At 37.1% G+C, this 12,934-nt stretch overlaps 1 protein-coding gene and 1 pseudogene across 4 annotated transcripts in view; both read left to right on the top strand.

The window, feature by feature from the left end:
• Positions 1–12,934, top strand: part of CTNNA3 (catenin alpha 3) — a 1,912,303-nt gene that overhangs the window by 581,140 nt on the left and 1,318,229 nt on the right. The window lies entirely within an intron of this gene.
• LOC147343031 (protein TFG pseudogene) overlaps positions 1–12,934 on the top strand; it is a 56,824-nt pseudogene that overhangs the window by 16,998 nt on the left and 26,892 nt on the right. The window contains exon 1 of the transcript XR_015156688.1: positions 1–12,934. This exon is cut by the window's left edge and continues 16,998 nt beyond it; it is cut by the window's right edge and continues 26,892 nt beyond it. The product of XR_015156688.1 is annotated as a protein TFG pseudogene (transcript).

Raw genomic sequence — 12,934 nt, forward strand, 5'->3', positions numbered from 1 at the left:
GTACATGGTAATCAGTTTTATAAATTAATGGCTAATGAGACTTTTATTCTTCTGACTGTATTCAGCATGCATTTGGTGTACTTTATCTCATTTTTATTAGCATCATTTCTTCTAGGTCTTTCAGTCATAAGTCATTTTAAATTTTATCTAATTGGAACTTTGGTCATGTTATCCTAAATCCTTTCTTTCACAGGACAGGGTGAAACTAAATAACATTAAAAAGAATTTAAAAACTTTAAAAATAAAATCCAAATATATTTGCTTTCTAAAAAGGGTGTGTCTTTGCCCATAACACATAGCATACTACAATTAGGTTTTTATGTAGACTCTGCTTGAGGATCTTTTCCATTAGAAAAGGATGCTCTCTAGGGCCCTTATATGGTCTCTTAATTAATAGCCTAGAATCCACACTTATTCCTCTGAACCTCCCTTCTCTATGTTCTAGATAGGAAATTGTCAACAGATTGGCCAAATCTGTCCCTCACCTATATCTGATTTGCCCTGAACAGTGTTGACCCATAATATATTACACACAAAAAATAGAATGAGTTTATGACATTTGAATATTGGAAATTTCCCACAAAAATTGAGATTTTTGGTTTCTCTAGAAAAACTGGAAGATACGGATCTATGTCCTGTTGGGCAACAGTCTGCTGGGGCGGGTGGTAGTTGCCCCTTTAGATGAGGTAAGGGCTCTCTCGTTTACTTCAGTTTCCACTACTCCCTGTTTCGCATACGTTGTGGCTGGTAGTCAGTTGACACTAGCACTGGTCTTCTTTTCTTTTTTATTTCATGACTAGCACCTGCCTGATCCTGTGGACACTTGAGACTGTATCTTTTTGCTTCACTAGAACTTACTTGCATTGTGGTCAGTACCACTGGGCTCTAATGAGTTACTCTGAACTACTGTGAAATATGCTTTCTGTTCCAAATATGATTCTTGTAACTAAAATGGTTTGTATTTCAGGCAGTGTGTGAGAGGAATGAATCTAATGGTTAAGAACTCCAGGTTGCATGATCTGTAGAGAAGACACTGTAAGGCTAACAATCTGTTTAGATGCCTTACCCATGCACTGACAAATATACTCTCCCTGGTTACAGTTTAACTCCCTTGATTCCCTTTCAAGTTCTCTATTCATGATTCACTCTGGTGTCTCTCAATAAATGCATGCCACAGAGTGTCTGTCCTTTTCACACAATCCTTATAAAGCTGGTAACTACAACAGCGCCTACACGGAGGCCCTGTTGACAAGATTGACCAAAATTTCATCAGTTGGCTAAAAAAAAAAAATGCAACATAGAAAATGGTTTTAAATATAGCTTTGCAGAATGGGCCACTTGGGAGGGTTCCAATGAGCTATAATTCGTTTAAGAAATTGAGAGCAGAGGAAGATTTAAGGCATTTGAGGAAATGCTTTTGTGTGAGTTTTTGGAATCTTGCTCAGGGAATATTGTTGGTGTGGTAAAAATTGAAAGAGATACAATAACAATAGAGACTTTGAGAGAAATTCTTTCTGAAATATTTAAAATCCAAGTTCGCATTTGAAATCTAGCAAGTAGTGACTACTAGCAATAAGTATGCTTCATTTGTACCCCAAGAGTACAATATTGTGACTCAGTGCCCCCAACATCAGTTCTTTCTCCATACAGTTGAATAACAACTTAAATGTAGTCTGTGTTTAGGGAAGACTTATGATATGTTTTGTAAAACAAGAGTAGCTTTTCTTTGTACAGTAAAGGAATCTCATCAGCCTATGTGCTATGTGTAACCATCGTATTCATCAAGAGAATGCGCAGTAAAGAAGATATATGCAATAGGTGTAATCTTTCATTCTCTTTTCTCATTTGTAACTCTCACTGTCATGCAGGAGGGTGCACTCAAATCTCCAGTATTCTGTTTTCTGAATAGTGCTCAATTTTCTTGACTGCTCCATTTGGACATCAGTGCTTTCTTTCACTTTAGGAGGAGTTTCAAATGCCACATAACTTTCTCATGAAGTGCAGAGTATTTTAAGATCCAGAAGCACTGGTATAGAGAAGAGTATTAACACTCACTCAGGTACTCTTCTTTCATTAAACTTGATGTTTGACCTTGAAGAGTCTGTGTGTATATTAAATCAATATGTACCTTTCTTCACTAGGCTGAGCTTCTAGAGCCTAACACTGTGTAGGCTGCATAAGATGCTTGCTTTCCATTGTAATCTAGAGTGATAAAGATGATTAACCTAACTTGAGTAATTCACTTGATTCAGGAGAGAAATAGAATATGACATAGATTATCCCAGTTAAAAACATCATTTCATAGTCATTGGCTGACATTTAAAAGCTGGAATTGTGTGAAAGCCCATTACATTTATTTAATCACTGTGGACTCAGTCTTGAGCAAATAACCAGATCTGCCTTTTCTGTGTAAATCAATACAAAACTCTGTATCCCTTTCATATGCTCTTTTACAATTTTAGGCCTGATCCAGATTTTTTTTTTTTTTTTTTGTATTACCATGACAAGTCTGTTTACTTGAGCAAAGGTATATTTTTAGAAACACCATTTGGTTGTTTTAAAATGCCCTGATTTGTATTAGGGATACCATTACTTTCTGCCTGCCTAGGAAATCTAATCTTCTTATTAATGAAAGAGCTGTGGGTTCGATCCCTGGGTTGGAAAGATCACATGGAGAAGGAAATGGCAACCCATTCCATTATTCTTGCCTGGGAAAACCCATGGACAGAGGAGCCTGGCAGGTTACAGTCCATGGTGTTGCAAAGAGTCAGACAGACTTAGCAACTAAACAACAACGAGGAGACTAATATGGGAAGTACTTTTGGTATTTTATAATCAAGACACATTCTAAAATGTTTTTCAAACTAAATATGATGTACTGATACTTTAAAGTATGAATTCACTCCCCTTGAGACAAAATTAAATTTGCTGATAATTAAAAATAGCAGCATGATTGATAGACTAGGTATGCTTGACTACCTGCTAATGAATTCTCTCATTTACTACTTGTTTCCTTTTGCTGAAATTATACTTAAATCACACTCTAAAATAACCTACAGCCACTGAAAGATCTAGAAAGAGAAATTCGCGTAATTCTCATACCTCCTATGTGAATCATTCTCCAAATTGTGAATTTTACAAATATATAGTTCCATACTTTCTAGTAAATCTCACTAATAAATTATATGTTTGAAGTTCTAACAAAGGTTCATAGTCACTTACTTATCCAAGTTTATCTTTTACCGTGAATCTTTGGCTTTATTCGTGAGTTTCTTTTTTTTTTTTTTTTAAAGTCTCTAGTGGTGACATGTCACATAGTATAGAGAAAATTTATAGTTAAAACAATATTTGAAGTCTAAGGTCCCATTTAACATTGAGATTCCCAAAGTCTACATATGTTCACATCTGAAACTTACAGGGAGGCATATATAGGGAATGGAAGTCCTTTACCAAACCTTGAAAAAAATTGAACTCTCAATGCTTCACACATTCACACATACTTCCTTCCATATTAGTGGATTTACTGATGGGTTATTTTGTAGAGGTGTGTTGGAGACAGTTTGATGTTTGTATTAGTATTTGGTTTCATTCTACTTATATTGGCGTATCGGCTCAATTTCTAACAGGTTAGGAATCTTTTATTTTCCTCTAAAATTTGGGGACTACCAAGTTAACTTTTTAAATGAGAAAATTAGTAGCACAGATCAAGTTTGCTCCTGGATAGAAAAGATAAATGGTAGCAGAAAATAGTTGCTTGTGGTTAAAAGTATTTTTGTAAAAGTAGTGATATATAAGTATATGTGTAGCTGGTTCACTTTGCTGTATACTTGAAACTGGTATGACATTGTAAAAGCTATATTCCAATAAAATTTTTTTTAAATTATTATATATACCAAGAAAAACAGTACTAATTCTTATTAATATGTTTAAAATTTATTATAAAGCTGCATTTTTATTTGTGATCTATATAGACCAGGATTAAGAAATACTTAGCTCATGAGAAGGGTGACTTGACTTGTAAATCCTGTTAGGGCAGGCTCCATGTTTTATTAGTTCTTTACATTCTTCTTATTATCACTATGCACTAGATAAAGCAAGGACTCAGAAAATGTTTTTGACTGAGTGAATTATAATTGAATCTATGCTACATTTAAGAGTTCCTGGTAATGCACAATAATTAAATAATCTTAGGACAGGGGAGTAGAATATATATAATTCATGCTATTTTTGAATGGTGTTGTGTTTTATTATGAAGAGGAATTACTATTAATTTTTCTGAAGCTTGAGAGCTTCAGTTTGGGAATTTTAATACATAAAACTTAATGTCAGCAAAATACTTCAGAATGGAGCAAGTTGGGGAGGCCCTTGTAAATGTCATTCACTTGAAAGACATTTGGGAACTCCCCTGAATCACCAAATGTTAGAAAGGAGTGGATGATAATAGGAAACTATTTAGCACATCAGGGTCAGAGCAAACACCCTTTTCCAATAATGCAAGAGAAGACACTCCACATGGATGTCACCAGATGGTCAACACCAAAATCAAATTAATTATGTTCTTAAAGGGCAAGATGGAGAAGCTTATCAGGAAACAAGACCTGGAGCTGACTTGGTCTTGATATGTCAAGACTGTACTTCATATCATGAACTGACTGTACCTCATATCATGAGCTCCTTACTGAAAAATTCAGGCTTAAATTAGAGAAAGTAAGGAAATCCACTAAGCCATTCAGATATGACCTAAATCAAATCCCTATGATTATACAATAGAGGTGATGAATAGATTCAAGGGACTAGATCTGGTACGTCAAGGCTGTATATTGTCACCCTGATTGTTTAACTTATACGCAGAATACATCATGAGAAATGCTGGCCTATATAGTGTTACCCTGCTTATTTAACCAATAAGCACAAGTGGGAATCAAGATTGCTGGGAGAAATATCAATAACCTCAGATATGGAGATGACACCACCCTTATGGCAGAAAGAGAAGAAGAACTAAAGAGTCTCTTGATGAAAGAGTAGAGTAAAAAAGTTGGCTTAAAACTCAACATTCAGAAAACTAAGATCATGGCATATGGTCCCATCACTTCATGACAAAAAGAAGGGGAAACAATGGAAACAGTGACAGACTTTATTTTTGGGGGGTCAAAAATCACTGCAGATGGCAACTGAGCCATGAAATTAAAAGACACTTGCTCCTTGGAAGAAAAGTTATGACCAACCTAGACAGCATATTAAAAAGCAGAGGCATTACTTTGTCAACAAGGGTCCATCTAGTCAAAGCTATGGTTTTTCCAGTAGTCATGTGTGCATGTGAGAGTTGGACTATAAAGAAAGCTGAGTGTGAAGAATTGATGCTTTTGAACTGTTGGAGAAGACTCTTGAGAGCCCCTTGGACTGCAAGGAGATCCAATGAATTCATCCTAAAAACTAATCAGTCCTGAATATTCATTGGAAAGACTGATGCTAAAGCTGAAGCTCCAATACTTGGCCACCTGATGTGAAGAACTGACTCGTTGGAAAAGACCCTGATGCTGGGAAAACTTGAAGGCAGGAGGAGAAGGGGATAACAGAGGGTAAGATAGATGGATGGCATCACTGACTCAATGGACAGGCATTTGAGTAAGCTCCAGGAGTTGATGATGGACAGGGAAGCCTGGTGTGCTGCATTCCATGGGGTAGCAAAGAGTTGGACATGACTGAGTAACTGAACTGAACTGAACTGAACTGAGGCATTTAGATACAATGCCTGGAAAACTATCAACAGAGGTTTTAACATTGTACAGGAAGCAGTGATCAGAATCATTCTAAAAGAAAAGAAATGCAGTAAGGTAAAGTGGTTTTCTGAGAAGGCTTTACAAATAGGTGAGAAAAGAAGAGAAGTTAAAGGTAAGGAGAAAGGTAAAGATAGGCCCAACTAAATGCAGAATAGCATTCAGTTCCAGAGAATAGCAAGGAGACCTTCTTAAATGAACAATGCAAAGAAATAGAGGAAACAATGGAATGGGAAAGACTAGAGATCTCTTCAAGAAAATTTGTGATAATATTTCATGTGAGAATGTACATGATAAAGGACAGAAATGGTAAGGACCTAACAGTAGCAGAAGAGATTAAGAAAAGGTGGCAAGAATTCTCAGAAAAACTATGCAAAAAAGTCTTAATGACAGGAAAACCACGATGGTGTGGTCACTGACCTAGAGCCAGACATTCTAGAGTGTGAAATCAAGTAGGCCTTCAGAAGCATTACAAGGAACACAACTAGTGGAGTTGATGGAGTTCCAGCTGAGCCAGCAAATTAGGAAAACACAGCAGTGACCACAGGACTGGAAAATATTAGTTTTAATTCCAACCCAAAGAAGGGCAGTGCAAAAGAATATTCCAGTTTCATCCACCTCATTAGAACTGATTCAAATGTATTCTTTTTAATGGCTGAGTAATACTCCATTGTGTATATGTACCACAGCTTTCTTAGAATCGCCAGTCCAGGTTCGATGCAGGATACAGGATGCTTGGGGCTGGTGCACTGGGATGACCCAGAGGGAAGGTATGGGGAGGGAGGTGGGAGGGGGATTCAGGATTGGGAACACGTGTACACCCGTGGCGGATTCATGTTGATGTATGGCAAAACCAATACAATATTGTAAAGTAATTAGCCTCTAATTAAAATAAATAAAAGTGAAATTAAAAGAAAAAAAAAAAGAATATTCCAACAACCACACAGTTGCACTCATTTCACATGCTAGTAAGGTTATGCTCAAAATCTTTCAAGCAAGGCTTCAGCAGCACATGAACCAAGAACTTCCAAATGTATAAGGTAGATTTAGAAAAGACAGAGGAACCAGAGATCAAATTGCCAACATTCATTGGATCATGAAGAAAGCAAAGGAATTCCAGAAAAACATCTCTTTCTGCTTCATTGACAATGCTAAAGTCTTTGACTGTGTGGCTCACATTAAACCGTAGGAAACCCTAAAGAGATGGGAGTACCAGATCACCTTACCTGTGTCCTGATAAACCTGTATGTGGATCAAGAAGTAACAATTTGAACCAGACAGGGAACAACTGACTGGTTCAAAATTTGGCAAGGAGTATAATGTTTTATATTGTCATGCCTATATAGTGTTACCCTGCTTATTTAACCAATATGCAGAGTACATCATGTGAAATGCCCGGCCAGATAAATCACCACCTGGAATCAAGACTGCCGGGAGAAATATTAACAACCTCAGATATTCAGAAGATAAGACTCTAATGTCAATAAGTGAAGAGAACCTTAAAGAGCCTCTTGATGAGTTGAAAGAGGAAAGTAAAAAAGCTGGCTTAAAACTCAACATTCAAAAAAGTAAGATCATGGCCTCTGGTCCCATCACTTCATGGCAAATAGAAGGTGAAAAGTGCAAACAGTGATAGATTTTACCTTCATGGGCTCTAAAATCAGTGCAGATGGTGACTGCAGCCATGAAATTAAGACACTTGCTCCTTGCAAGGAAAGCTATGACAAACCTATGCTATGATAAACCTATGCTATGATAGCATATTAAGAAGCAGAGACATCTCTTTGCTGACAAAGGTCAGAATAATTAAAGCTATAGTTTTTCCAGTGGTGATGTACCAATGTAAGAACTGAGCCACAAGAAAGGCTTAGTGCCAAAGAATTGACGCTTTTGAACTGTGGTGCTGGAGAAACTCTTGAGAGTCCTTGGACAGCAAGGAGATAAAACCAGTCAATCCTAAAGGAAATGAACCCTGAGTATTCATTGGAAGGACTGATGCTGAAGCTAATGCTCCAATATTTTGGCCACTTGATGTAAAGAACTGACTCATTGGAAAAGACCCTCATGATGGGAAAGATTGAAGGCTAGAGAAGGGGGTGGCTAAAGATGAGATAGTTAGATAGCATCACTGATTCAGTGGAAATGAATTTGGGCATTCTGCAGTCCATGGGGTCACAAAGAATTGGACATGACTTAGTGACTGAATAACATTTAACACATCATTAGATTAGACACACCGGATAATCCTAGTGTGTAGTTTGAGGAGCCACACCTTGCCTCAACAGTAGAGCAAGACTCTGGTGTGCAAAACTTTTCAGCAATGCATATTAGTTTAGGTAAATATTTTATTACATTATTCTTTATTCCAGTATTTTTTTTTTGTTGTTTGTTTGAGTATAAAGAGCTGTTTACTGGACAGATGTCTTCTTAGATCTGCCCACTCTTGCCTGAAAGGCAATAGCTACTTCAGTAGCTATTTGCATATTAAGAAAAATCAGGTACTTCACATTAATTTGCTCTCGTTGATTATTTTCTGTAATATGCTAAATAATTGCTTATGAATGGGTCAAGAAAAGCAGCTATTCACCTATTTTGATTGCTATAAATATCTTGAAGTCATCCATTTATGTGCTTTCATATTATTCACAACTCTTCCAAGTCATTAATAAATATTTGAACACCTGTACTAGCACTGATCCCTGAGGCACCTCATTATTAACGTAATTGCACAGCCTCATGATATTTCATTTAACCTTGATTTTACTACCAAACTTTTTTCAAACCAAGCCATGTTCTAATTAATGATAAAACTTTATCTTTTATCCCATGATTGCCATGGCTTCATGATTGAATTTGCACATAAAATTTTTGAATAAAATATCACTAGACATTAATTTTTCTTAAGTTCAAACAAGAAAATACTTATACACGTTTGTCTCCTGGTTATTTTCACTGACATTCTACTTGTCTATCTACTCTTCATTGTTTGTTTTCATTAGCTATTTTCAAAATGTTTGGGTGTAAAAATAATGATTCTATAATCCCATCATCGTAGTATATTGATATTGGGTGCAGTTCTGTCCTTTTGTGAGTCCCAACTCCTCAGTGCTATTTTATTGCTAACTGGTACCTCCATCAAATTGGAATCAGGAAAGGAAAGAAGACATGGAATTCATTTTAGCTGACATTGCTATTCATCAGTGAAGCCATTACAAGTGAAGAATGAGATTTGCACCTTCTGGTTTAAATCAGGCTTATGGAGCATAGTTTTATCCAATATTGGAGCTAGAGGGGACTCTGAAGATCACATGGTTAAATTTTCATTTATCATATATGGTAACAGAAGCCCGAAGGTGAATTGACCTTGACAAAGTTCCCATGGATCACAGCCAGTGTTCTGCTTTTCACTCTGTTGATCATTCCACTGCACCTTGGATTATGTTTTTTATCATCATTGTTTCCCCTGAGGGTAATTAAATTTTTCTTTCTAATTTATTCTGAATTTTGACAGACTTCCTTTTTAAGCCTCTTTTAGACCATCACCTCCACCTATCTTTTAATTCCTAACAGTGTCTTGAAGATAGCAAGTTCTCAGTGAATATGTATTGAATGGGTGAATAAATCTAGGGGCACACTATATTTAGCAAACTCAAATACATGTATTTGGAGCTTTTCTGGTGGCTCGGACAGTAAAGAATCTGCCTGCAATGCTGGAGACTTGGGTTTGATCCTGGGGTTGGGAAGATCCCCTGGAGAACAGAATGGCTACCCACTCAAGTATTCTTGCCTGAAGAACTCCATGGACAGAAGAGCCTGGCTGGCTACAGTCCATGGGGTCGCAAAGAGTCAGACATAAGTAAGCACACTTGCATGCATGTGAATACATATACTTATAACTAGTATGTTCATATATTATTATATATGTAAATATATACATACATATTATGGCTATTTAGAGCATTTTTAGTTTTTTAGCATTTCATGGCTGGATCTATGCCAGCCATGAAAACAAGATTGTAAGGGCTGGAACCACTAGCAAAGGTGATTAAAGTAGATGTCATTAAGGCCAAAAAAAAAAAAAGATCATAAGGGATATTATATACGTTAATTTCCAAAAGTGACTTCTAAGTGGTTAGGTTTTAGGATGTGCAAATTTACTTGAACTATTGTACTAAATAGTTCTTTACTGCTGGAGCCTGCTCGTGTCACAGAGCTTGCTCAAACTCATGTGCATTGAGTCAGTGATGCCATTCAACCATTTCATCCTCTGTTGGAGGACAAGGGGACAACAGAGGATGAGATGGTTGGATGGCATCACCTACTCTATGGACATGAGTCTGAGCAAGCTCCGGGAGTTGGTGAAGGAGAGGGAAGCCTGGTGTGCTGCAGTCTGTGGGGTCGCAAAAAGTCGGATGTGACTGAGCAACTGAACTGAACTGATTGTACTAAATAATGCTTAGTTTTTCTATGATATGTTTGTTTCCTTTATATAAATTTTAATAACACTTCTCTGAGACTCTCAAATAACCAAATTTCCTCAGATATTTGAGCTATTTTGGAGAGCATAAGGAAAAGGGTTGAGAAAGGCCCTTCTATAGAAATTCAAGGAAGGGAAGTCAAAGTTGTTATTGCTCTTAGTCTCCAGCTTTCCCACGTCCCAAAGGAAGCGCTACTGAACAAGCTTCTGTATTTATCCACTTTAAATATTTATTTTAATTCATTTTTCATAGTAACATTTCCAAATAATTGAAATGCACTTCATTGCTATTGGAAGGTCACCACTCAAATCAAATGTCCTATCACATGATAAGTCACTCCTTGGAAGAATGATAAGCACCTTCAAGGTGCATCGTGTATTTCAGGTCCACAATTCATCTGCTTTGGGGGAAAGTATTATTTCCTGGCACATGTTCAAATGCTGTAATTTAAGCCATTTATATAATAGTAAATTATACTGTGACTGCAGCAAATGAAATTAATACAACTCCAGGAGTTATACTTAGGGAATAGTTGACTCATCTAGTCAGATCTGGTTCATTGTTCTTTAACTGCAAGGTAAAAAAGAGAAATAACCTTTTAAAAATTGTGTCAAATACTGAGGAAACATATTAATGCTGAGCAGAAATGTATGTTAAAAAAATAATGTATAGGAGTAAGCAGATGGGACTAAACTCCTAAATTTCTCTAGGTGTTTATTCAAATATTTTGACCTAGAAAGTGTTAGATGAAATGCTATTACAAAAAAACTAATGGGACAGCTCTGTTTTTAAAAAGAGTCTCTTTCAGCTTCTAGGATCTGAAGATCCAGTTTTACCTTTCCCCTTACCCTCCTTAACTCTGTTTCCTATCAGAGAATTCTTTAAAAGTATTGGTGGAAATCTGTTGCCAGAAAAAGTGCTGTCTGTAGCATACTTCTCAATTTGTCTTTCTTTTCCTTATTTCCCCCATCAATTCATGATCACCTAGGTGACCAGAATTGTCTCATTTACATTCTTGTCAGACTAATTGCTTCCAGGAGGCCTTTGGGTGAAGCACAGATAGTTGGTGTTGCCATAATCTTGAAGTTAATCAAATATCACACCACAGCTGAAGTCTGGTGTATACAGACCAAAGTGGCTTCCAGAAGAATGGGCTGGACTTTTTGTGAGAACCATGGAGATTCTGAACTGACACATATAGGATCCTCTAAGATAGGTTTTTATAGGCTTCTTTGATATATAATCTCATTTCTGGGTTATCCACATATGCATTTTACAGCTTAGATCTCTCTTTGGGGTCTCTTTGATTGGGGTTAGCCCAAAGTTGCATTATATTCTTTAGGAATGAACTTCAGACCCAAATGAAGATAAGAGACTTTTTAAAAGGGGGTAATTGAAGTACATACTTCGGGGTGATTCTTAGCAGAGAAAAACCAAGAAAAAGCACAGAAGGTAGCATCTCTGTTCATACCAGGCCCCCCATTCCTACCACAAACCATACACACACATACCACCACCACTACTGAGCACCATCATTATAGTGAGTTGCTGATATTGTGCTACATCTTTAAGCATTTAGGGTTAGAAAAAAATTAAGAATCACGAATCCAAATTTCTCATCCAACTTTATGTATGTGCTAGTAGTAATGTAGTTCCCGCTGCATCTATATATATATAGCCTAAGAAAACGTAATGACATGAAAAACAAGAAAAAATATATGGAGACTCCAAAATATATGTTTCCTGTGGTCATGTATGGATGTGAGAGTTGGACTTTGAAGAAGGCTGAGCACCGAAGAATTGATGCTTTTGAACTGTGGTGTTGGAGAAGACTCTTGGGAGTCCCTTGGACTGCAATGAGATCCAACCAGTCCATTCTGAAGGAGATCAGCCCTGGGATTTCTTTGGAAGGAATGATGCTAAAGCTGAAACTCCAGTACTTTGGCCACCTCATGCGAAGAGTTGACTCATTGGAAGAGACTCTGATGCTGGGAGGGATTGGGGGCAAGAGGAGAAGGGGACGACAGAGGATGAGATGGCTGGATGGCATCACTGACTCGATGGATGTGAGTCTCAGTGAACTTCCGGGAGTTGGTGATGGACAGGGAGGCCTGGTGTGCTGCGATTCGTGGGGTCGCAAAGAGTCGGACGCGACTGAGCGACTGATCTGATCTGATCTGATGAAGTTGTCTTAGTAATTTACTTAAGATTTTTACTTGTACTTTTATATTGCACAGGTTTATAAATTTATTTTCCTCTATTGATGAGGAAGACATCTCTGTTTATCAAAGTTGTACAGACCTGAAATGTAATTTACAACCTCTCTGTGTGTGTTAGTCACTCAGTCCTGTCCGACCCTTTGCAACCCCACAGAGTGTAGCCCAACAGGCTCCTCTGTACAGGGGATTCTCCAGGCAAGAATACTGGAGTGGCTTGCCATTTCCTTCTCCAGAGGATCTTCCCAACCCAGGAATCAAACCCTGGTCTCTGCTTTGCAGGCAGATTCTTTACTGTTTGATCTACAGGCAAGTCCTTTATCTTCTCTGCATATAAATTAAATCTGTAAATGTAGAATTTTTATATTCCAAAATTTTAACTTATTAAGCATGCTAGTTTTAGATATAGAGATAGTGCATTGATATTCATTTATTCTTTCTTTAATTTTTGAAGAAATTTCAT

The sequence above is a fragment of the Bos grunniens genome, chromosome 28 (assembly GCF_055505025.1).
Source record: "Bos grunniens cultivar Pamir isolate PY7600 chromosome 28, Bosgru_T2T1.0, whole genome shotgun sequence".
Classification (NCBI taxonomy): domain Eukaryota; kingdom Metazoa; phylum Chordata; class Mammalia; order Artiodactyla; family Bovidae; genus Bos; species Bos grunniens.